Below are 26,766 nucleotides of genomic sequence, written 5' to 3' on the forward strand. Positions count from 1 at the left end.
TCATTCTTCTGAAGCAAGACTAAGGCTCTGAAATTAGAGACTCGGTCTCTAATGTTTTTCATATGTGATCTCCACATTGAAATCAATTAGAGACAATTTCCCTGCTCTTCCTACTGCCTATTACTAGGTTACTAGCACAATTTTGTTTGCAATCTACTTTAAATTTGGAATGCAAATTTGTTCTTGGCATTATATACCTTCCCATCCTTAGCCCAGCACTCTTCCTTTGCTAACACTCATCTTCCTTCCTCTCTGATGTTAACTCTGCAACTATACTTACAGACAGAAGTAATTTCCTTTCCACCTTGTTTTTATTGTTTCAGTAACACAAGTGTGATTTGGGCCATGGCTTTTTCTGCAATGGATGATGCAGAAAGCTCTGGAATTGTTATGGACTGAAATTTCTCCAGAATGAAAGATCACAGGAAAATAGAGTTGGAAAGGGTCTTCTGAAGGTCATCTGGACCTCTCCTAATGCAGACTGTTAAGGATGATGCCCAGGTGGATTTTGAATGTGCCCAAGGAGGGAGACTCCACAACATGTTTGGGCAATATTTGCCTTTCTACTCCTCACGTCACTTCATTAATGAGTAAGTGCACAGATAGGCCAGCTGACCCCAGCTGAGTGAAGGGATATCACATACTGTACAACACTGTGCTTAGCAATAAAAGCTGGGGGAAGAAAGAGGAAGGACAGGATGTTTGGTGCTATGGAACTAGTCTTTCCAAGAAACCATTACATGCAGTGGAGCACTGCTTTCCTAGAGATGGTTAAACATCTGCCTGTCAGTGGGAACTAGTGACCCAGTTCCTTATTTTGCTGTATTTTAGCACACAGCTTTCTTTTTACCTGCTAGATTGGCTTTATCTCATCCCACAAATTCTCTCACTTTTACCCTTTACCCCTTTCTTCCATGTCCAAGGGCAATGAAAGGGAGTGATGGGGAGTGAGTGATTTGCTGCATGGGGCCTTGCTGCCTAATGGAGTAGGCATGATTTACTGGAGTAAATCATGAGGTTTTGGTTAAATTAGATGAATTGCAGAATGCCAGTTTGTATTCATTACCTTCTTATGCACCAATACTTTCTTCAGAAAAGGACAAACATTTGTGGTCTGGATTTTTGGGTGTTTGAAGAGACCTGTTCTGCTTAGAAAACTGTGCTAGTTTGAAGCTAGCTGGAATATTTGGGTGAGAGAAATTAGATGATAGACTATGAAAAGGAAACAATGGTGATGGCTGCTGCACTCATAGGCTTGCTGGGATGGATAAATACAAGAACATAACAGATAACAGAGTTGCTGTGTGTCTCTGGCTGCCTGCACTCTTCTCCCTAACCTGCTGTCTGTGTAACTAATCTGTCTGCTTCCTAACCCCCCTGGCTGATTTGCCAAACTCACCTTGAACAAAAGGCAAAGTCTGAGATAAGGTAGAGGGGTGGAAGGGTGGCTGGGAGCCCCTCCTGGGGACTCTGGCTTCTGGGCTGTTGTGTTTCTGTATTACCTTTCTAACTTGTCTATTTCTGTCTCTAGCTGTATAGATATTGTAAATAACTGCTTGTATAATGTGCTAAGCTGTAAACATAGCTTCATTCCTTCATTTTCAGCTCGTCTGAGACTAGTCTGGGTGATCTCTTAAGTGGGGGCTAACTGTGGATGGATTTCTTGCTGACAGAAGACATGATTCAATAAACATGAGCAACCTGTGCTGCAAAGAGTGTCCTTGAGCCCATCTCGAAGGCAGGAACTAAGGCAATGAAACAAACCCCCACGTCCAGCTGCAAGGGGGTAGGATCTGCTGGCCGCAGGAGCCTGATCCGTAAATGTTTGTTTAAGCTTTAACTTATCTGTGCCTTACTCATAGCCTTAAGCCTATCTGTGCCTTCCAAATGTACCAATCTTAACCAAGCTAGCTGAATATGCCTCTTCCAAGTTTGGCATAAAGGACACTGTATCACTGCAACAAAGTGAGCACAACTTTAACCTCATTGGTATGGCATCGTGACTCTGGCTGCCTTCCCACCAACAGGTGACACCCAAACCATCACAGGAACTAAAGGGTAATAAAAGGATAGATGTGAGATTTCTGTGGGTGGAAGAGGATGGAAGACATGAGAGAAAGACTTGTTGCACTGGAGTATCAAGCAAGACTTTAAACACAAAAATTGAGTGATGGATAGAAACCAAAACTGTAAACCAAAATAATATTATCATTAAAAATACAAAGAGTTGTTCATCCCTGAGAGGAAAGCTAAGGGGATTTATTAGATGTTTGTTTGTGCTAATAAATTGACTGAGAAGAAAAAAAAATAAAAGACATTTCACCTTTGGTGGCTTCTCTGACTGGGAGAAGTGAAATCAGCAGAAGCTGAGAGTGCTATGATAAGATCCTCTTAGAGTCCCTTCAGTGACCTCTGCAAAATTAACTACAAGCTTTGGGCTTCATCTAGGGAAGAGGTGGGAGGGAAATAATGCCTTCTTCAGTAATCACTTAATCTATATGTAAGCATATTCAAAATGCAGTGGATTAAGAAACTCTTTGCAGCTGAGAAGGCCTGAAAGAGTCATCAAGCATAAGTATCCTAAATTTAGAATAAAAGGATATTGAAAGTTTGCCCTCTGAAGGAAGAGGCAATTCCTAACACTTATTTAAAAGGGAATGGTCCTGATAGAGGAGGCATAGCTTATGTTAATCAAAGCATTGCTCATTCCATGCAAGTCTGTGTCTATTCCTCTGGGAGAGGAGGACTCAATGCAAAATAATTTCTTCACTCCTCATCACTTTCCTGGCCCTCTTAAGAATTCTCTCTAGAGTCCCTTGAAGTAGCCTCTTGACACTTCTTTTAAGTGAATCTTGATCTTCGGATCACTGAGTATCATTTAATGTGATTGCAGCATCTTATCACACAAAGACATGATTCCATAGTGCAGATGTGATTGATTGATTTATTTTTAGTACACTGTTTCCTCTTGTGCTACTTTGAAGCTAGCTGGAATGTTTTGGTGAGAAGAACTAGATTACAGGCTGTGAAAGAGAAACAGTGGTGATGTCTACTTCACTCACAGGCTTGCTGAGAGATATAAGAACATGACTGTAAATATAGATAAGGTAGTGGCTCTCTGTCTGGGCTGTAGGCTGCATTTTTGTCTCTCTAATCTAACCTGATTAATCTACCTGCTTCCTAACCCCCCTGGCCAAACCTCCATTCTTCCTTGGACACAAGGCAATGTCTGGGGTAAGGTAGAGAGGGGTGGGAGGAAGTGGAAAGGTGGTTGGGAGCCCCTCCTGGGGACTCAGGTTTCTGGCAGGGCTGTTGTGTTTCTGTATTCCCTTTTACCTTGTCTATTTCTGTCTATAACTGTATATACTGTAAATATCTGCTTGTATGTTGTGCCAGCTGTAAATATAAGCTTCATTCAATTTCCAGAGCTGGCTGAGTCTAGTCTGGGTGATTTCCAAAGTGTGTGTGTGTGGGGGGGAAACACCCAAACCATCACACTGGATCAGAGCAGTTATGACTATTCAGATGATTATGAGATGTTTTAAACTTGCAAATATTTAACTTACTGACTTGTTCTGTTTTCATGGGTTTGATTTAGAAGCTGAAATTTCAGTGATGTGTCATGCACTTCAAACAATGCTGTATGGAGTCCAAGTGATCAATTTGTGAAGAGTTTATGAGTAGCCCAAGGAACAACTGTTCTCATACAGTTTGAATGTCAGTGAACAAAAGACATCACAAGCTTAAGGTCTAACTTGTGCATTGAAGTCATACATAATTTTAAACTGCTTAATTCACTTCTATTACTTGAACATGAGAAGGGCGACGAAGCTGGCGAGGGGCCTGGAGCACAAACCCTATGAGGAGAGGCTGAGGGAGCTGGGGGTGTGCAGCCTGCAGAAGAGGAGGCTCAGGGCAGAGATCATTGCTGTCTACAGCTACCTGCAGGGAGGCTGTAGCCAGGTGGGGTTGGGCTCTTCTGCCAGGCACCCAGCAACAGAACAAGGGGACACAGTCTCAAGTTGTGCTGGGGAAGGTCTAGGCTGGATGTTAGGAGGAAGTTGTTGTCAGAGAGAGTGATTGGCATTGGAATGGGCTGCCCAAGGAGGTGGTGGAGTCACCGTGCCTGAAGGTGTTCAAGCAAAGCCTGGCTGAGGCACTTAGTGCCATGGTCTGATTGATTGGCCAGGGCTGGGTGCTAGGTTGGCCTGGATGATCTTGGAGGTCTCTTCCAACCTGCTAGATTCTATGATTCTACACTAAAACAGTTTTAATTGCAAGGAAATTGGCTTGTGTTTGTTTAGTTTGGGTTTTATGCAGGAAGAGAACCTATTTAACTTTTTTTTTCAGATCAAAACATCAATTGATGTTTGCCTTTCATTTTTCAAGGATTGTTTGTTGCTGTCTGTTTTATCCCTGGTGCATTCTCTCTTCCCCAGCATCCTAGGATAGGTTCTTTTTTCATTTAAATGGAGAAGATAGTGAAATCTATTGTGGTAGTTTGAAGCTAGCTGGGATATTTGGGTGAGCAGAATTAGATGCTAGGCTGTGAAAAGGAAATAGTGGTGATGTCTGCTGCACTCATAGGCTTGCTGAGATGGATAAAAACAAGAACACAAACATAGATAACAGAGTTGCTGTGTGTCTCTGGCCAATGGGGATAAATCTCTGTACACAGGCCAAGTAGTCGAAGCATATCACAATATAAATAATATTTAAGCTATTTAAAAGCTTATGAAGAGAAGTTATAGACTTTATGTTAGCTTGTTCATAAAATATGTGAAAAATATAAATATCCCCACATACAAATGGCTGAGGCACTTAGTGCCATGGTCTAGTTGATTGGACAGGGCAGGGTTATAGGTTGGACTGGATGATCTTGGAGGTCTCTTCCAACCTGGTTGATTCTATTCTGTGGTTCTAAATGGGAAAAGTCACATATGACAGCTCCCCTCCATCATCTGGCTGATCTGCCTGTCCAGTAGTAGAGTTGTCTTGAAGAGAAGTGGTATCTCTCTTCAAAGAGGAAAGTCTCCATACATCACCCTCAGAGGAGCCCCTGATCCACAGGCAATGTTTCTGACACTGTGTCAGAGAGACCCTGGGGTTGAGTATGGATTACCACACACTCATTGGATGTGTTGTTGTTGCACAGTTTTAGAATCACAGAATCATGGAATCAACCCGGCTGGAAGTAACCAAGTAACCTCCAAGCTCATCCAGGCCAACCTAGCACCCAGCCCTGGCCAATCAGCCAGACCATGGCACTAAGTGCCTCAGCCAGGCTTGGCTTCAACACCTCCAGGGACAGCAACTCCACCACCTCCCTGGGCAGCCCATTCCAATGCCAATCACTCTCTCTGCCAACAACTTCCTCCTAACATCCAGCCTAGACCTCCCCCAACACAACTTGAGACTGTGTCCCCTTGTTCTGTTGCTGGTTGCCTGGCAGAAGAGCCCAACCCCACCTGGCTACAACCTCCCTTCAGGTAGTAGTAGACAGCACCTAGTGTAAACCTTGTGTGCAAGTGTCTCACTACTCTTTGTCTGTACAGTGCAGGCTTGAGATCTTGTCATGGAGGCTTCTGCTCAGGCAATTCTTGCAGCAAATGTCTTATACTCTGCTTTTTTCTGTACAGTGAGTCCTGTTGTCTTATACCTTGACCGTACGCCAATTTTGTATCAGTGAGTGTCAACAGGCCTGAAAGTAGTGAAGATGATGTGTCTGCAAATAACTCAGAGAAAACAGCACCACTGCTAGGAAATTGTTCTTCCTTCTGATCGTGCTGCAGTCCTTCACCCAGCTGAGTTTTAGTATGAATTTTAAAATCACGTAGCATGAGTAACTTCCAAAAATAGAGAAAGGCATAAACAGAAGTGCCAGCCAGTGCTTGCAGCTCTTGATAGACAGTCTGAAGTAAAGCAAGAGACTCTGTAAAGTATGAAGACTGCCTGAGGAAGGAAATGTCAGAATGAATGTCACAGGAGAGCACAGTTTGCTAGTACTTGCAAGACCAATTTGTATCTCACAAAGGAATAAGCTACAGAAGAGAGCGACTCTGATGGAGGTCAGTACAAGATGCTTTTATTGGGAAGTAAGTAGTAATAGCAGTGAAGCCACAGCCCTACTCCTGACTGTGTTACAGCCTTTAACATGAGACAAAAGAATATCTAAACTATTGCTAACGTTAAAAGCATTTGAGAGTGCTTCCAGCTACAAGGGTCTGAAATAAAGGGCAACAAGGCTGGTGAAGGGCCTGGAACACAAACCCTATGAGGAGAGGCTGAGGGAGCTGGGGGTGTGCAGCCTGCAGAAGAGGAGGCTCAGGGCAGAGCTCATTGCTGTCTGCAACTACCTGAAGGGAGGCTGTAGCCAGGTGGGGTTGGTCTCTTCTCCCAGACAACCAGCAACAGAACAAGGGGACACAGTCTCAAGTTGTGCCAGGGGAGGTCTAGGCTGGATGTTAGGAGGAAGTTGTTGGCAGAGAGAGTGATTGGCATTGGAATGGGCTGCCCAGGGAGGTGGTGGAGTCACCGTCCCTGGAGGTGTTGAAGCAAAGCCTGGCTGAGGCACTTAGTGCCATGGTCTGGTTGACTGGATAGGGCTGAATGCTAGGTTGGACTGGCTGAGCTTGGAGGTCTCTTCCAAGCTGTTTGATTCTATGATTCTATGACTATGTCACCTGAAACTTCACAGTCTGCAGTGCTGCCAGGTACCAGTAAGCTAATGCCCTATATGGGCAAGCAAATTCTCAAACTGAACTAACTCCATTTATCACAAAATACAGCTTCTTTCATTATCAATCAACACCACCACTAAAAATGAGTGTACATCAGTTATGTAGGGTATCAGTAACTCAGCCAGAATTATAAATTAAGGGAATATGTGTGTAGCCTTCCTTGTGTTTAAATACTGATGCAAGCTATTGATCCATATCCTCAGCTAGGATAATTAACTTGCCTGCCCTGAATTTCTGTGACCTATGATTATTTACACAAGCCACATCTCTGGCTCACTGTATAGACAGATGTGGTCTGGGCTAAAATAGAGACTGTAAAATTCTTTGCTGATTTAAGCATTGCACTCTCATGAATCAAGTGGTGGTTTTGTGGATCATTTGGGAACATAAATTCAAGATTCATTTTCATTAACTTACATACATCATGAAATGTTATTGCTATAATCTTCACAAAAAGGGCCTGTTCTATATCTTATGTAGTCTCCCATCGCCTTCTGTAGTCTCTCGTTGATATTAATGGGTCTTGTAGCCTGAAGGGAAAGAACATAGTCCTGCATGAAGTGAAAAATTCAGGCTTATATTTTATGGACCCAGAAATGTATACAGTAACTTACTAAGTTATTTGCTATCATTGATAGATATATAATATGGAATCATAGAATCGAGCATGTTGGAAGAGACCTCCAAGCTCATCCAGTCCAACCTAGTATCCAGCCCTGTCCAATCAACTAGACCATGGCACTAAGTGCCTCAGCCAGGCTTTTCTTCAACACCAGACTAACTTGGACAGCTGGAATGTAAGGAATGAAGTTTTATATTTACAGCTTAGCACAATTTACAGCCAAATATATACAAAATATTACAGATATTTACAACTATATACAGTAATATACAAGTTAAAGGTAATACAGAGAAAGAAACCCCCCTTCCAGAAGCCAGACTGTCCAGCCAACTCCCCTCCTTCTTTCCAACCCCTCCCTGATCTCAGAATCTCCTTTACATGCAGGGTGAGATGGGAAGGTCAGGGAGACATATTAGAAGAATGACTAGTAGGGAACATGCAAGTTCAGGCAGGAAAGTTAATAGGGCAACAACCAGGCTTAGACTGACTTTATCTGTTTATGTTCTTGTTTTTATATAGCTCAGCAGAATCATAGAATCAACCAGCTTGGAAGAGACCTCCAAGATCATCCAGTCCAACCTAGCATCCAGCCCTATCCAGCCAACCAGACCATGGCACTAAGTGCCACAACCAGGCTTTGCTTCAACACCTCCAGGGACAGTGACTCCACCACGTCCCTGGGCAGCCCATTCCAATGCCAATCACTCTCTCTGACAAAAACTTCCTCCTAACATCCAGCCTAGACCTCACCTGGCACAGCTTGAGACTGTGTCCCCTTGTTCTGTTGTTGCTTGCCTGGGAGAAGAGACCAACTCCCACCTGGCTACAGCCTCCCTTCAGGTAGTTGTAGACTTATGTTTGTGATAGTGTAGAGTTGTTTTATTTAAAGAACTACTTTCTTTGTTTCTCTTTTTATTTCAATTTATCTGAGATATCCATTTTCCCACATGTATTGCCTTTGGAATGGGCTGCCCAGGGAGGTGGTAGAGTCACCATCCCTGAAGATGTTCAAGAAAAGCCTGGCTGAGGCACTTAGTGCCATGGTCTGGTTGATTGGACAGGGCTGGGTGCTAGGTTGAACTGGATGATCTTGGAAATCTCTTCCAACCTGCTTGATTCTATGATTCTATTTGAAGCCTGACATTGGATTTTCTTAACATGAGCAAAGAAACTGCAAATGTTTCAGCCTTACAAAATTTAATGGAATCTATTTTTGAATCTTAGCTTTACTGTGTAGTGCTCAGAGGAAACACAGAAATATCTTTAAGTGACCTAAAACAGTATTTCTATTTGTACAAATATCACTGCTTTACAGTCCAGTATCTCATAGCTCCGCAGGCTAAAAGTTACTGTGAGTCTCAAGGGGACAATCTGTTTCCCAGTTAAACAAAATGCTGTTCTATGGCCTAAAAGAATCAAAAGCTATAAATGTCCTACCTTAAGAAAACAAGCAAACCAACAAAGAAGGGAAGGAGAGCTATAACAAAAACTAGGTATCAATTTTACTTGTCCAAATATTAAAACAGACGTGACAAAAAAATAGGGATTGCTTTTTGGCACCAAATTAAAGTTCCTTTGAGAAAGTGATCATGGTTCTACAAACAAGATAAATCTGGAGGTCTGAGGTGTGATATCAAAAAGAGATGACAAAGAGTTTAGAGGAATGTACAAGGTTAACCCTCCAGGGGGAGTAACCTTGAACCTGACCCTAGGTGGTCATGAGCCCTCCCCAGGGGTGGGTCTGAACACCACCAGGTGATTCATGGTTAGCTCACTCTCCCTTCCTGTCTAAAGGTCTATGAAAGCAGGGGGACTGCCTGTTCTCTCTCTCTGTGCTCCCTGACTCCCTGCTTACCAGCATCACCGTCCTGCTCCTGGTTCTCTTTGTTTTACCACACGGCCATCACCCACGAGGCAGACAAACCCTTACCATCAAAATCTGGTTGCATTTAAACATTTTCTATTTGTTTTCCCATCCCTATACCTTTGTAACTTCCCTACCTCAGATACCTTTTTAATTTACTGTTAAACTTCTCTTTATAACTTCCAAATCAGAGTGAGATAACTTTTCAGTGTGCATAACTTTTCCTCTCTCTACATCTAATTCCTTTCTTTTGAGAAAGAGGGAAGGGCACTCTACAAATTGTTATTTGGTTCTATCAAATATATTTCAGTCTCTGGGAATTTAAATTAAAACCAAGACAGAGGAAAAAAGGGGTTAGGTGGATTAGGGAGTTAAAAGGCAGAGTCAACCACACAGACCAGACCACCAGAAAGAAGGCACAGCCCCAAGTGAAAGCTAAGACGTGAGAAGTGCCTGTCTTACCTGTATTTTGATAAGTTGTGTTTCTCAGCAGATATAGATTACTGTTTCCTTTTCTTCTCACAGCTAAGGATTTCATTTCTCTCAGTAAAAATTAATCATAGAATCATAGAATCAACCAAGTTGGAAGAGACCTCCAAGATCATCCAGTCCAAGTTAGCCTCAAACCAGCACAGGAAATCTGTGCTAAGCAAGGTCCTAAAAGTGTTGAGGTGTTGGTGTCAACAGAACATTTGCAGGAGTGAAATTGAACACTCATGCCCTCACTAAGTGCTGTCCCATCTTCTGAGGACACTTCCAAAACTCCAAAGGCTAGCAGTTAACTTCCCTCCAGCTCCTCTTTCATATGTTACAAACCAATGATTGTTTGTGTTCTCAAGCTAGGATTATGCAGTAGGTCAGGAGTCATGAGGACCTCAGCTCTTCCAAGCCCTGAAGGCAGAACAAGGAGATTCTTTTCCCATGCCCAAGTAATCTAACGCTTTGCACAGCATTTTGGTTTGATTTAAGAACTGTACTACTTAGTCTCAGAGGTCAACTGTGTTGTTAATTTCCTTTTTTAGGCAAGTGTGTCCAATAATCCCTTCTGGTGATCTGAGCTCTGCTTTTTATGAAACTGATTTCTGCAACAGGGAGATAATTTGTGGCTGATGCCTTAGGCTACAAAAGGCCAAAATATGTTTTGTTGGGTCTGTAGTGCAGTAGCAAAAGTGCAGTGCCTGTAGCCATTACTCCTTTCCATCTGTCCTGTCTTCTTGATATGTTTGTGAGTCATATTGAAGTCTCAGAAGTGCTTGGTGTCTTCAGTCAGCTGAAGAAAGTTTTGTTTGGTGTCCAGATGTTACATTTCTTTTTCACTGGAGGAAACTCAGCTTGTCAATCCTGATAGTAGAGTAGAATAGAATAGAATAAAAGTAGAGTAGAATAGAATAGAATAGAATAGAATAGAATAGAATAGAATAGAATAGAATAGAATAGAATAGAATAGAATAGAATAGAATAGACCAGGTTGGAAGACACCTCCAAGATTATCCAGTCCTTCATGACTGAGTGGTGTATCTTTCTGCTTAAGGGGCAGAAAGCTAAAGGGACAGAAAGTTAAAGGGGCAGACTTAAGCTTAAGGGGCAGAAAGTTAAAGTGGCAGACAAGTGGAAAAAGAAAAGAAAATGAAAAGAAAAGCCCCAATGACCTTTATGTAATACACTAAACCTAAGTTAATTTTCACAAGGACTGTTTGTCTCATTTACTGGAAACAAAAATAATTAATATGAACACATCTCTAATTCCACTGGGGTTCTTTTTGCTTTTTCTGTCTTATACATCCCTTTGCTCTGTTGCTGCTTGCCTGGCAGAAGAGACTGATCCCCACCTGGCTACAGCCTCCCTTCAGGTAGTTATAGGCAGCAATGAGGTCTGCCCTGAGCCTCCTCATCTGCAGGCTGCACACCCCCAGCTCCCTCAGGTTCTCCCCATAGAGTTTGTGTTCCAGGCCCCTCACCAGCTTTGTTGCCCTTCTCTGGACACTTTCCATCACCTCAACATTTCTCTTGAATTGAGGGGCCCAGAACTGGACACAGCACTCAAGGTGTGGCCTGAGCAGTGCTGAGTAAAAATGCATTTAAAAGTCATTTGAATGTGGTGCTTGAAGATATGATTTAAGGGTGAAATTTGTAGAGCAGGGATAACTGTTGGACTTGATGTTCCTGGAGGACTTTTCCAACCAGATTTTTTCTGTGATTCTGTATTTGAAAAAAAAAAAAAAAAAAAAAAAAAAAAGGAAAATATCTTCCTTTTAAATGGCTCTTTGAAGACTTTCTGGTTTGCCTTCGTTTTGTTTGCTTCTGCAAGCAGAAGAGTAACTTAAATAGGAAGGGTCTCAGTAAATACAGCAGCTCTGGCAAGTCTGTGTCTCTTCTAATGTTTCATGATGACAGTTTATAATGACATACACTGTTTTGTTGCCAGCTCTCATTAGAATAAGATAGCAGAAAGTTAGTGCTGTCATTTTCTTGAGCCTCCCTATTTTTGTTATGGCATGACATTACATCCTTGTTTTAAATCAAACATCTGCTCTTTGCACCTCCAACCAAGTTCAAGAATGATGGTTATGTAGTATAGCAAGTTGCTAAGAAAATAATAACTCTTTTCAGTGTTAATGTCCATAGTGAGCATTTTTCTGGTATTTAAAACTCTCTATTGTATACAATAATTAAATGGTTTAATAACTAACAAATTCACTATAACATATGAAAAGAAAGGGAGGTTATTCTGCCCCTGTACTCAATGCTGGTCAGGCCACACCTTGAGTGCTGTGTCCAGTTCTGGACTTCTCAATTCAGGAGAGATGTTGAGATGCTGGAAGGTGTCCAGAGAAGGGCAACAAATCTGGTGAGGCGCCTGGAACACAAACCCTGTGAGGAGAGGCTGAGGGAGCTGGGGGTGTGCAGCCTGGAGAAGAGGAGGCTCAGGGCAGAGCTCATTGCTGTCTACAACTACCTGAAGGGAGGCTGTAGCCAGGTGGGGGTTGGTCTCTTCTGCCAGACAAGCAGTGACAGAACAAGGGGACACAGTCTCAAGCTGTGCCAGGGCAGGTCTAGGCTGGATGTTAGGAGGAAGTTGTTGGCAGAGAGAGAGATTGACATTGGAATGGGCTGCCCAGGGAGGTGGTGGAGGCACCGTGCCTGGAGGTGTTCAAGAAAAGCCTGGCTGGGGCACTTAGTGCCATGGTCTGGTTGACTGGCTAGGGCTGGATGCTAGGTTGGACTGGATGATCTTGGAGGTCTCTTCCAACCTGCTTGATGCTATGAATTAGAGAATATCTCAAGTTGGAAGGGACCCATATGGATCATTGAGTCTAACTCCTTGCTCCTTACAGTTCTACCTAAAACTAAACCATTATGACTAAGAAATTCATTTTGATAATCACTGAACTCTGGCAGGTTTGGTGCTGTGCCTACTTCCCTGAGGAGCCTGCTTCAGTGACCAACCTCTCTTTCAGTAAAAAAGTCTAAGAAAAAAAAAGGAAAAAGAAGAGAATGGATAAGCACTTCACCTCTTGCTGCCTCTCGTCAGAAACCCGTAGACTGTGATGAGGTCACCCCTCAGCCTTATCTTCAAGCTTAAAAAACAAGTGACTTCAGTTGTTCCTCATAAATCTTGCCCTTGAGGGAATGTGATTTTCATTTGACCTGTTTTTTTTCTTCTTAATTGTGATGGTTTGGGTGTTCCCTGCCCCCCACCCCTTAAGAAAGTCACCCAGACTAGACTCAGTGGCTGGAAATTAAAGAAATGAAGCTGTATTCTCAGCTTAGCACAAGATCCAAGCAGGTATTGACAATATCTATACAGCTAGAGACAGACAAGTTAAAAAGTAATACAGATACACAACAGCCCTCCCAGAAACCAAAGTCCCCAGGGGTACCTTTCATCCTCTCTATCCCTCTACCTTATCCCAGACTTTGCCTTATGTTCAATGTGAGTTTGGAGGGTCGGCCAGGAGGATTAGGAAGCAGATGGATTAGTTAGATAGCAGGTTAGGGAGAGAAGTGTATGCATCCAGAGCCAAGGAGAGCAACTCTATTATCTATATCTATGTTCTTGTTTTTATCCATCTCAGCAAGCCTATGAGTGCAGCAGACATCACCATTGTTTCCTTTTCACAGCCTAGCATCTAATTCTTCTTACCAAAACATTCTATCTAGATTCAAACTAGCACATTAATCCCCCTATGAAAATGGATTAACTGCTTATGTCCATCTAGAAATATAGAAAGACTAAATAGTTTCCTCATTCAAGTGTTTCCATGGTTCTCTATAACAGTATGATGAGGGGACTGGAGGGCATGGCTTATGAGGAGAGGCTGAGGGACCTGGGGCTGTTTAGCCTGGAGAAGAGAAGACTTAGAGGGGATTTGAGAAATGTTTGTAAGTATCTGAAGGCTGCCAGGAAGTAAGCTGGAAGCATTCCACTCTCAAACCAAGATGGTGCTGAAGTAGGCTGGAAGCATTCTACTCTCAAACCAAGATGATGCTGAAGTAGGCTGGAAGCATTCCACTCCCAAACCAAGGTGGTGCTGAAGTAGGCTGGAAGCATTCCACTCCCAAACCAAGGTGGTGCTGAAGTGTATTTGCCTCCCATTTATACCTCACTCACTCAGCAGTGATGCCAAACTTGAGCAAGTATTTACAGAAAACTGTCAAAGCAAGGCAAGTTCTAGAATCCTCCACCTATCCATAGAATCATGAAATCATAGAATCAACCAGGTTGGAAGAGACCACCAAGATCATCCAGTCCAACCTAGCACCAGACCTAGCCAATCAACCAGACCATGGCACTAAGTGCCTCAGCCAGTCTCTTCTTCAACACCTTCAGGGATGGTGACTCCACCACCTCCCTGGGCAGCCCATTCCAATGGCAACTGAAAATTCTGACTACATTTTTGAACTAAATAGATCTGAAACTATTTGAAATATTAATAAGAAGACTTTGAAACAGAAAATAAGTTATGACTACAAAATACCACAGAGTGGGACTTACCAGCAAAAGTACACTGTGAAACATCAGCTGCCTGCATTAAATGAGAAAGATCTCACATATATCTCACACAATATACTTCTTCACCTGGTTTTTATCCTAGGAGCTTTGGTTCTCCTAAAAGCTGTTATGAAGAGCTTTCTTTTTGTATCACTGTCCTAGGTATATGATGACTTTTAAAATGTGTCTAAGATCAAAGAGGAAAAAAATCACTACCAACCTGATATCAAGAATCTCAGCATCCTGGTGCCTTGTCATAATTACTCCTTGGCCCACTTTTTCTTGAAGAGCAAAGCTGTAGACTTTATGACTCAGAGGAACCTTGGAAATACAAATGTGACACTAAAGAACACAGCTCTAGTGGATATAATACTCATGCATTGCATTGTATTACTGAGTTTAAGTTATAATAATCATTCCTTGCTGTTAGACTCCAAAGGTCTTAATTAGACTAATAAAAAAGTATTGATTGCACATATAAAATAAAGCCTGCTTCTTTGTACTCATAAAAAGATGTTGAGTGGAACAAGGAAGGAAGGAGAATTTTACAAGTGGAGATGCAGGAGAAATTAGTTCCCTATTATCCTGTTTATCATTAAGTTTTCCTGTCTACATGTGATGGTTTGGGTGTTACCCACCCCTCAGCACTTTGGAAGATTACCCAGACTAGACTCAGCAGCTCTGGAAATTGAATGAAGGTTTATATTTACAGCTTAGCACTAGATCCAAGCAGGTATTGACAATATCTCTATAGCTAGAGACAGACATAGACAAGGAAAAAAGTAATGCAGAAATACAACAGCCCTGCCAGAAACCAGAGTGCCCTGGAGGGGCTCCCAACCACCCTTCCACCTTCCTCCCACCCCTCTACCTTATCCCAGACTTTGCCTTTTGCTCAAGGTAGTTTAGAGAATCAGCCTGGGGCGTTAGGAAGCAGATGGATTAGTCACACAGATGGCAGGTTAGGTTAGAGAAAGAAGTTCAGCCCAAAGCCCAGAGAGAGACTCTCTTATCTATGTTTGGATTCTTGCTCTTATCCATCTCAGCAAGCCTATGAGTGCAGCAGCCATCACCATTGCTTCCTTTTCACAGCCTAGCATCTAATTCCTCCCACTAAAATATTCCAGCTATGCTCAAACTAGCACACTACATGATGAGGATTTTGTCTCACTCCATTCTTAATATTAATCCTCTCCATACCATAGTTTAAGGTTTCTTGAGCTGTTTTGCAGAAAGCAGCAACTTATCATCCTTATCAAACCAATGGAGAATATCAAACCAATCATCTTGCAGCCAGAGCTTTGATTTCTAGGGCACTGAGCTATATGCTAAAAATGGAATTAAAAGGGATTCTCTGGGCAATGGAATTGTTTATGAAAGACAGATCTTTTTTATTTATCCCATTCATATGCTAAGTGCTTTACACAGACACATCTCTGTCTATCTGAATTAAAATGGGAAAATATTCTCTGAGTATGTAAAATTAGCATTTGCCAATAAAGGGATTTCTTTTAAATCACATCTCTTTAAATTCAGTGCCTGTATTTCATAGAATCGTAGAATCAAACAGGTTAGAAGAGACCTCCAAGATCATCCAGGCCAAACTAGCATCCAGCCCTGTCCAATCAACCAGACCATGGCACTAAGTGCCCCAGCCAGGCTTGGCTACAACACCTCCAGGGATGGTGACTCCACCACCTCCCTGGGCAGCCCATTCCAATGCCAATCACTCTCTCTGCCAACAACTTCCTCCTAACATCCAGCCTAGACCTCCCCCACCACAACTTGAGACTGTGTCCCCTTGTTCTGTTGCTGGTTGCCTGGCAGAAGACACCAACCCCACCTGGCTACAGCCTCCCTTCAGGTAGTTGTAGACAGCAACGAGGTCACCCCTCAGCCTCCTCTTCTGCAGGCTGCACACCCCCAGCTCCCTCAGCCTCTCCTCACAGGGCTCTGCTCCAGTCTTTGTCGCCCTTCTCTGGACACCTTCCAGCATCTCAACATCTCTCTTGAATTATGGAGCCCAGAATTGGACACAGCACTCAAGGTGTGTCCTGGCCAGTGATGAGTACAGGGGAACAATAACCTCCCTTGTCCTACTGACCACACTGCTCCTGATACAGGTCAAGATCCGAAATGCCATTGGCTCTCCTGGCCACCTGGGCACACTGCTGGCTCATCTTCTGCTACTACCAGCACCTCCAGGTCCCTTTCTTCCTGGCTGCTCTCAGCCAATCTGTCCCCAGACTATAGCTCTGCTTGGGGTTGTTGTGGCCAAAGTGTAGAACCCTGCACTTGGCCTTGTTCAGTCTCATCCCATTGACCTCTGCCCACTCATCCAGCCTGGCCAGGTCCCTCTGCAGGACTCTCCTACCCTCCAACAGATCCACACCTGCTCCTAGCTTGGTGTCATCTGCAAACTTGCTGACGCTGGACTCAATCCCCTTGTCCAGATCATCAGTAAACATAGTGAACAGGACTGTGCCTATCACTGATCCTTGGGGCACACCACTGGTGCCAGCTGCCAACTGTTTGTGGCACCATTCACCACCACTATCTGGGCCCAGCCCTCCTCAATTCACAGATCATCAGGGTGAGAATCATGAAGTCTCCTGCCCTGTCCCTTACTGTTCAGCCATCAGTTGAATTACTCTGATATTTGTTGTGCAAGTTTTAGCCTGAGGAATCGTTGCTGCCCTGTGCAGCAGACACAGAAGCAGATGCTGGATTTGATTTGGTGGCATGCATCCAAAAAAACTTGAATGCAAACAAAAACGTTTTCTGGACTATTAGCAAGTGGCCCCACTTTTTCTTCTGCTGGAAAGGCTTTAATTTGTAATCACTTTTGAAAGCTGCTTTTTGAGCCTTTGCAGACAAACTTCTTTGCTAACACTTGACTGACTTGCACCCAAACTTAATTGTGGCAGCTCTCTAAGGTTAGGCTACCTTCTCAAGTATTGTTAGGACTTCTTACAAGCAAGATTGAGAACTACTTTAAATGAGTGTCCAGTGAACCTGGCTGACACCTATGATAAGCATGACAAGAGATGCAAGGCCATGCTTGCAGGACACAGCAGCATAAGCTTCCTCCTTCGGCAAAGAGTCACACAAGCAACTTCAGCAATGACATTGCAGGGTGCCCAGAAGGCCAACAGCATCCTGGCCTGTGTCTAGTCCCTAGAGGATTTTTAACCCTGTAGTTCCCAACCTGGGACAATATCCCTTAGGACAGTGAACTGCACTAGTACATGATCCTCCTGCTTTGACATCCCTGATAGCTTCACTTCTATTTGTGACCAACAGGTCCAATAGCACATCCCCTTGTGTATGGCTGTTAATGTCTTGTCTTAAGAGGTTGTCACCTAGGCACTCCAGAATCAGCTCATCGAAAGGAGAGCAATTACATGTTTGTCTGAAAAAGGAATTAATATATTGACTTTAAAGCTCCCAAGGGTTGTGATTTAGTTTAGATTCCTTCAAAAAGATTTCTTCTAGAATCACAGAATGGTTTAGCTTGGAAGAGGCAACAAAGATCACCTAGTTCCAGTCCCCTGCCATAGGCAGGGACACCTCCCACTAGAGCAGGTTGCTGAAGGCCTCACCCAATCTAGACATGAACACCTCCAAGAAGGGAGCAGCCACAACCTCCCTGGGCAACCTGTGCCAGTGTCTCACCACCCTCACTGCAAAGAACCCTTTCCTAACATCTAATTTGGATCTCCCCTCTGCCAGTTTAAACCCACAACCCCTTGTCCTGCCATTACAGAGCCTTGTCAGTAGTCCCTCCCCAGCCTTCCTGTAGCCCCTTTCAGGCTGAAGAGTCCCAACCCTCATAGCCTGTCCTCATAGCAGAGCTGCTGCAGCCCTCTGAGCATCTTCATGGTTCTCCTCTGGACTGGCTCTACCAGTTCCATGTCTGTCTTGTGTTGGAGGCTCCACAACTGGATGCAGTACTCTAGGTGGGGCCTCACAAGAGCAGAGTAAGAGGCAAAATCCCCTCCCTTGCCCTGCTGGCTTCACTTCTCTTGATACAGCCCAGCACACTGTTGGCTGTCTGGGCTGCATGTGCACATTGCCAGCTCATGTTGAGCTTTTCATCAACCCAGACCCCCAGGTCCTTTTTCTCAGGGCTACTCTCAGCCATTCACCACCCAAGCTGTATTTGTGCCCTCCAGCTCCTCCTTCAGGTGGCCCAGTGACCATTCCTTTCATGCCATCTAGATAAATGTTTACAACTCATATCTATAATGCAAGCACCACATGACACACAATGTTAGAAAAAAACCAAACCAATAACAAGTATTCACACTGGGAATAAGGAGAGGGGTTTTTTAACTGTCTAGGACCTGGAGTTTAGGTGAATTCTCCCTCCCTTTCAGTAGGACTGAGTGCTTTCCATAGAAAGATCACTATAGCTTTCCCACCAGCAGACAGCTGATGGCATTTTCTGTCCTAGATTTCAGAGAGGAGGTAAGAGACAATGTTTTGGGGTTTTTTTGACCTAATTTATGTTGATGCAGATGCATAAGAAAGTACTGATAACAAAATTGCCTTTTCTGTTACAGAATAGAGTCTCTTTTCTTGAGGGTGCAATCCACTCACCACTTCTTAGTGTCTGGCAAAGGCAGAGTGGTGACAACAAAGTAGAAGTCATGATTCTCACCACAAATGTGAAAACTATGGTGATAGAATGCCCTCCTGCCCAGTAGGAGTTATCCACTGTAGGAGTCTCACCTGTACCTACACACAACAAAATGAAAAGACAGATTTCTAAGCACTTCAGTGACAGTGGGCAATACAAATGAGAGTAACCTGCTTTCATGCTGGAATGTCAAGGCAATGCCAAGCACAAATCCAGGCTGGGCAGTGAGTGGCTGGAGAGCAGCCCTGAGGAGAGGGATTTGGGGGTGCTGATGGACGAGAAGCTCAACAGGAGCCAGCAGTGTGCACTTGCAGCCCAGAGAGCCAAGCAGAGCCTGGGCTGCAGCAGCAGAAGTGTGGCCAGCAGGTGGAGGGAGGGGATTCTCCTCCTCTGCTGTGTTCTGCTGAGACCCCACCTGGAGTCCTGCATCCAGTTCTGGAGCCCCTGGGACAAGAGGGATGTGGAGATGCTGGAGTGTGTCCAGAGAAGGGGCACGAAGATGACCAGAGGGATCTGGAGCAGCTCTGCTGTGAGGACAGACTGAAAGAGTTGGGGCTGTTGAGTCTGGAGAAGAGGAGGCTCCCAGGTGACCTTCTTGTGGCCTTCCAGCAGCTGAAGTGGGCTACAAAAAAGCTGGGGAGGGACTTTTTAGGCTCTCAGGGAGTGACAGGACTGGGGGGAATGGAGCAAAGCTGGAGGTGGGGAGATTCAGCCTGGATGTGAGGAGGAAGTTGTTGAGCATGAGAGTGGTGAGAGGCTGGACTGGGTTGCCCAGGGAGGTGGTTGAGGCCCCATGGCTGGAGGTGTTTGAGGCCAGGCTGGCTGAGGCTGTGTGCAGCCTGATCTAGGGTAGAGTGTCCCTGGGCATGGCAGGGGGGTTGGAGCTGGCTGTTCCTTGTGGTCCCTTCCAACCCTGACTGATTCTATGAATCTCTGATTATAAACATGGCATTACTGCTGGTAAATACATAATGGGTCCATCAGATTCTGTTTGCATTCCCTCACTAATGCTGAATTTCACCCTGCTAAACATTTCAATGTCCTTCTTTGGTATTAATCTGTTCTCTAAAGATGGATTAGCTTTGCAAATTATAAACTATATTTCTCTTAAAACTGATAAAGCATCCACAAAGAACAGTTCCTCAGAGCTGATACTTCTGCCACATTCATAAAGGAGCACAAAATAGGAAAGAATTTGTCTTACCAACCATTTGTCCTTCAGAATACCTCAGAGGAGCAAGTGCCTCATATTTCTTCAGTAGTACTACACACTGCTAAATTTTGATCACTAAAGAAGCTCTTCACATTATTGAAGTGCAGAGAGCTCTTCACAGTTATGATTTTTTTGTCCCCTCAGGGATTAGTAGTCTTCTAATTCATGGCCAGATAGACCATTCTTGACTGTCTACCATTCCTACTGCCTTTGTAATACCCTACATTTCCAGTCTGTTTTTTGAAGGATTAATCTCCACTTGCTGCAAGGACACAAGTGGTAACAATGGCAATGTGAAGTTTCTCATTCAATGGACTCTTGCACTTTCTCTTCTCCAGTCTAGCATCACTGAAGGGAGACTGGGTGGTGACAGGCACACAGAGTCACATTGCACTGGTTTTAGCTAGGGTACAGTTCATCTTGTCACTGTAGCTAGTAGGGGCTATGGTTTGGATTTGTGATCAATTGAGTGCTGATAACACAACAGTTATTTAATTAGAGTTGAAGCCTTCTCTACTTCTCACATCATGCACTGAGATACACTGAGCATGCACTAGAACTTGAGATGGGATAGATCTGGGATGTGTGATCCCAGCTGACCAAAGGGATATTCCATACCATATGACACTGTGCTCAGTAATAAAAGCTGGAAGAAGGAGCAAAAGGGAATGTTTGGAATTATGACACTAACATTTCCAAAGAGTCATAGAATCACAGAATCAAGCAGGTTGGAAGAGTACTCTCAGATCATCCAGTCCAACCTAGCACAACCCTGTCCTATCAACCAGACCATGGCACTAAGTGCCTCATCCAGGCTTTGCTTGAACACCTCCAGGGACGGTGCCTCCACCACCTCCCTGGGCAGCCCATTCCAATGCCAATCACTCTCTCTGGCAACAACTTCCTCCTAACATCCAGCTTAGACCTTCCCTGGTATAGTAAAAGTAAAGTAACTGTTAAGCATGACAGAGCCCTGCTTTCCTGGAGGGGGCTAAACACCTGCTTGACAATATGAAGTGGTGAATTAATTTGTTGGTTTGCTTTGCCTACTAAACTGTATTTATCTCAACTCAGGAGTGTTTTGGTATTTTTGCTTTTCTTACTATCTTCCTACTTCCTCTTTGTGGGAATAAATGTGGACTGTGTAGGGGTTAGCTTTCTCACAGGGCTAAATCACAACACACATAAATCAGCATGAAGAGACTCTGCAGAGACAATAGCCTGAGTCATGTGCTATAAAGAACAAACCACAGCTAGAGACCACACTGAAGAATGCACTAGGGACAGTGATGAGGAAGGCAGCAAGGTGAGGACTCATTCTTCACCTTGCATGTCTGCAGCTTCATAGAAGATATATCACCCTAGAAAAGGTGAGGTGGAACAGCTCTGTGAATGGAGAGTATCTGCACCAAATGTGACGGCAGACAGGAGTGACTGAATATGTCCTGCTGGGGAAGGGATCAACCATCTGTCAACCTGATTTGATGTTCAAGGAGTTTGGCTTTTGGTGGGTGCTCAAATGTGGGCTGCTCCTGAGAAGTCTAAGATCTTGTCTGGCAGGAACAGTGTCCCAAACAGGACTACAGCCCTGGATTTCAGAAGGGTCAACTTTGGCCTTTTCAAGCAATTGCTGGGGGAAATCTCATAGGACAGGGTACTAGAAAGCAAAGGGAACCCTGACAGTCCATTATCATTTAAGGACCTCTTCTTCCAAGCTCAAGATAGAGGATCTCAGCAAATAGGAAATCAAGAAAGGGAGCCATGAGACCCACATGGTAAGTGTGATGCTTTGGGTGTTCCCTGCCACCCCACACACACACTTTGGAAATCACCCAGACTAGACTCAGCTGGCTCTGGCTTATATTTACAGCTAGCACAATATACAAGCAGATATTTACAGTATATACAGTTATAGACAGAAATAGACAAGGTAAAAGGTGATACAGAAACACAACAGCCCTCCCAGAAACCTGAGTCCCCAGGAGGGGCTCTCAACCACCCCTGCACCTTCCCCCTGCCCCTCTCAACCTTATCCCAGTCCCAAGGAAGAATGGAGGTTTGGCCAGGGGGTTAGGAAGCAAAGTGGATTAGTACCAAATGGAGGGTGAGGATAGAGAGTAAGATGCAGCTCAGCCAGCAGCCCCAGCACAAGCAAGAAGAGAATCCCTTATCTATGTTTTGTTTTTATTTTTCATACATGTCAGCAAACCTATGAGTGAAGCAGACATCACCATTGTTTTGCTTCCACAGCCTGTAGTCTAGTCCTTCTCACCAAAACATTCTAGCTAGCTTCAAACTAGCACAGTTAGGTAAGGAACTGCTGAGCAAACTTAAGTGGAAGAAGAGAGTCTACAGACCATGGAAGGTGGGGCTGGCCACTTGGGAGGAGTATAGGACTGCTGTCAGAGGGTGTAGGGAGGCAACTAGGAAATCTAAGGTCCCCTTGGAACTCAACCTTGCAAGGGAGGTCACTTTTTTTTTTAAGTGAAGCTCCTCTCACAGTGATAGTTCACAAGACAGAACTCTCAGAAGGCTGACTGCAAATAAGAAAGTACTTCTTTGTCATGAGGACAATAAAGCTCAGGAACAGGCTGCATGGAGAGACTGTGGAGAAATATTTAAAGCTCCAATTTAGACAAGGTCCAGAAGACCCTAGCAGAATTAGATAAGATTTGAAGAGGGCATTAGAATTAATGATCTCCAGATGCCCTCCCCAACACAAATTGTTCTGCAATTCTATGCTGCTGTCAGAATTATACAGCACTTACAGGTGTTACTGCGGGCAGCAGACAGGCTGGAGGGCAGAGATGCCATCCAGAGGCACCTGGGCAGGCTGGAGAGGTAGGCACAAGCCAACCTCAGGAGGTACAACAAGAACAAGTGCAATGTCCTGCATCTGAGTGGAGGCAGTGCCAAGCACAACTCCAGGCTGGGCAGTGAGTGACTGGAGAGCAACCCTGAGGAGAGGGACTTGGGGGTGCTGGTGGATGAGAAGCTCAACAGGAGCCAGCAGTGTGCACTTGCAGCCCAGAAAGCCAAGCAGAGCCTGGGCTGCTTTAGAAGAAGTGTGGCCAGCAAGTGGAGGGAGGTGATTCTCCCCCTCTACTGTGCTCTGCTGAGACCCCATCTGGAGTATTGCATCCAGTTCTGAAGTCCCTATTCCAAGAGGGATATGGAGATGCTGGAGTGTGTCCAGAGAAGGGCCAGGAGGATGCTCAGAGGGTTGCAGCAGCTCTGCTGTGAGGACAGACTGAAAGAGTTGGGGCTGTGCAGTCTGCAGAAGAGGAGGCTCCCAGGTGACCTTCTTGTGGCCTTCCAGTTTCTGAAGGGGCCTACTAAAAATCTGGGCAGGGACTTTCTAGGCTTTCACCACTCTCATGGTGAAGACCTGTCCAGGTCCCTGTGGATGATATTCCTTCCCTGTGTAATGTGGATGGTGGTCTCTTCTTCCTAGCAAAAAGTGGCAGGACAAGAGGTATAATGACATTCAAGTTGCACCAGTGGAGATTTTAGTTTGGGTATCAGAAAAAGATTGTTCACTAAAATTGTTGTCAGACATTAGAAAAGGTGGCCCAGTGAAGTGTTTGAATTACCCTTCCTGGTGTGTTTCAAGTGCACATAGGGATGTGCATAGGGATGTGATGGGCTTGACAGGGTTAGGCTTACTGTTGGACTCAATGTCCTTAAAGGTGTTTTCCAGCCTAAATGATTCCATGATTCTGTTTTGGCTCTGTGGTCTATCTGCTGACACCTGCATCGTGCTACCTGAAGTGACTCAAGGCTAAAAAAAGACTTGCCATTGGAATGGGCTGCCCAGGGAGGTGGTGGAGTCACCATCCCTGGAGGTGTTCAAGCAAAGCCTGGCTGAGGCACTTAGTGCCATGGTCTAGATGACTGGATAGGGCTGGGTGCTAGGTTGGACTGGATGATCTTGGAGGTCTCTTCCAACCTGGTTGATTCTATGATTCTCTCTGCCTGTTTAAAGAGAGGCAGATAAAGAGCATACAGAAGGCCTTGGGGCACTGCAAATGGCACTAGGTTTGCATTTAAATAGCTGAATTTATGCCAACGTGCTGACCACTTAATTTTAAATGGCTTAATTTGAAACTCATTCCCAGTTCTAAAACAGAGTAATTATAGCCTGCCTTTAATCATTTTTTTCCTTTTCTCATTTTATTCTGAGGATTCCACACTCTTTGGGCATTTGTTTCCAAATTCTCTGATGGTTGCTGTTCCTTTCTAAATTACAGAAGATTGGTTCACATTTTAACTATTTCAAAGGCATACTTGGTAAACATATTCTTCAGTTCACATAAGCTATTAAGCATTCACAAACATAAATATCACTCTGGTCCCTTTTTTGTTTGGTCCTATTTTGTATCCAATTTATAGTTAGTGTGGAATGCTTATTATCTATTAGGCAATGAAGTTCTAAATTAAATTTGTTTTTCCTGTAGGCCATGTACTTTTCCTTTTAAACAATATTAATTGGTGACCTTGAACTCATACCCTCTTCAGGCACATCTTTCCTAAGAACAGATGAATTTTATACTGCCAGAATGAAGTCTGAACTCCTGAAAGTTTGGACCTTGACATCTCAGAAGGATTTCTTGAAGCAGACAGGCTGGAGGGCAGGGATCCATCCAGAGGGACCTGGACAGGCTGCAGAGGAGGGCACAAGCCAGGCTCGGGAGCTTCAATAAGAACAAGTGCAAGGTCCTGCATCTGGGTAGAGGCAATGCCAAGCACAACTCCAGACTGGGCAGTAAGTAGCTGGAGAGCAGCCCTGAGGAGAGGGACTTGGGGGTGCTGCTGGATGAGAAGCTCCACAGAAGCCAGCAGTGTGCACTTGCAGCTCAGAAAGCCAAGCAGAGCCTGGGCTGCATCAGGAGAAGTGTGGCCAGCAAGTGGAGGGAGGTGATTCTCCCCCTCTACTGTGCTCTGGTAAGACCCCACCTGGAGTCCTGCATCCAGTTCTGGAGCCCCCATTACAAGAGGGGTGTGGAGATGCTGGAGCATGTCCAGAGAAGGACCATGAGGACGCTGAGAGGGCTGCAGCAGCTCTGCTGTGAGGACAGACTGAAAGAGTTGGGGCTGTTGAGTCTGGAGCAGAGGAGGCTCCCAGATGACCTTGTGGCATTTCAGTATCCGAAGGAGGCTAGAAAAAAGCTTGGGAGGGACTTTTTAGACTCTCAAGGAGTGACAGGACTGGGGGGAATGGAGCAAAGCTGGAGGTAGGGAGAGTCAGAGTGGCTGTGAGGAGGAAATTGTTGAGCCTGAGAGTGATGAGAGGCTGGCATGGGTTGCCCAGGGAGGTGGTTGAGGCCCCATGGCTGGAGGTGTTTAAGGCCAGGCTGGATGAGGCTGCGAGCAGCCTGCTCTAGGCTAGGGTGTCCCTGACCACGGCAGGGGAGCTGGAACTGGCTGCTCCTTGTGGTCCCTTCCAACCCTGACTGATTCTGTGTTTCTATGAATACAGAAACAGAACTAACTCTCCACTGTGAGAATGAACTGAAATGTCATCAGTAGCTGTAAGCCTATTCTAGAGCTACAGAATCTTAAGACACAAAATATGATAAGGAAATAAGCTTAAATTTTTAATGTCCCCTGTGCAGATGGTAGTTGCTGGTGTGTACTGAAGCACAGAAGTAATAATCACAGAATCATAGAATCAGTCAGGGTTGGAAGGGACCCCAAGGATCATCTAGTTCCAACCCCCCTGCCATGGGCAGGACACCCTACCCTAGAGCAGGAGAAGAGTTGGGGTCAGAAATAATTTTGTGGTTCTGCATTATTTTTTAACTTGGAGTTGTTCTAAAACAGAAGTGAAATGTTCCCATTAGGAAGGTTTTGTAATGTTTGGTTCTTTTTCAGGCTAAGTATAGCTGCCTAAAAAGACGACAGGCTTTTGGACATGCAAGCCCTTGGTTGGGTTTAAAATAGAAACAGCAGCCTTCAAGCTAAATACTGGGTAAGAGACATTGCACTGCCTTTAACTTCATTATGTTAATGCTTCAGACAAACTGAAGCAAAGCACACAGCACCAGTGGAGCTCAGAGAGATGTGGGTGAGATTTGAAGTTCCTACATGAAAGAGAAAGTCAGTTAATTATTACTTTTGGTAGAGTGAAGAGGAGGATGAGTGCTGGGAAAAATCAGTATGCTTTCAAAGTGGTACCTCTATTGAGTTACATTTTCAGTACCAAGCAGAACTTTAACTTAATTCACAGGTTTGAGAATCCTGCATGCAGCACTTTGGAATCCAGATTTGGAGGGCAGAAGGGCAGGTCTCCTAGTTGTAATTGTTTGAAATTCTTCTTTACAGTTTGGCATGGGTTTTAACAAGAGCCAACAGAAATGAAACTCTCAAATGAATTGGAGGAAAAAAAAAAACCACAAAATTGTTTTTGGAGAGAGAGAGATACAGAAAAGAAATTACAAAGCAGATACAACATCCATGGCAAACCCCCTTGGATTTTCTCCCAGGCCAAAACTAAAGCTATAATTTCCAGTGGTCCATCTCCTCCCCACCCAACACCTCTGCCATCCAAGAAGTCTAAACACAAGACTTTGGAGGCCCCAAAACAGGCCTACTGCTTGCACGTTTGTCCCAATGAAAGCAGCTCCCACCCAACACAGGGCAAGAGGAGGGAGAGGAGAACAAGCTGCCCTTGACATGAGTTTATAAGGAGA

The 26,766-nt window shown here is 44.4% G+C and overlaps 1 long non-coding RNA gene across 1 annotated transcript in view; it reads right to left on the reverse strand.

Annotated features, from left to right (window-relative positions):
* LOC135175732 (uncharacterized) overlaps positions 1 to 26,766 on the reverse strand; it is a 52,299-nt gene that overhangs the window by 18,381 nt on the left and 7,152 nt on the right. The window contains exon 3 of the long non-coding RNA XR_010302463.1: positions 14,440 to 14,540. This is a non-coding gene — a long non-coding RNA (uncharacterized LOC135175732). The remainder of the gene's footprint in view (positions 1 to 14,439; positions 14,541 to 26,766) is intronic.

Source organism: Pogoniulus pusillus, chromosome 5, assembly GCF_015220805.1.
Source record: "Pogoniulus pusillus isolate bPogPus1 chromosome 5, bPogPus1.pri, whole genome shotgun sequence".
NCBI classification, from domain to species: domain Eukaryota; kingdom Metazoa; phylum Chordata; class Aves; order Piciformes; family Lybiidae; genus Pogoniulus; species Pogoniulus pusillus.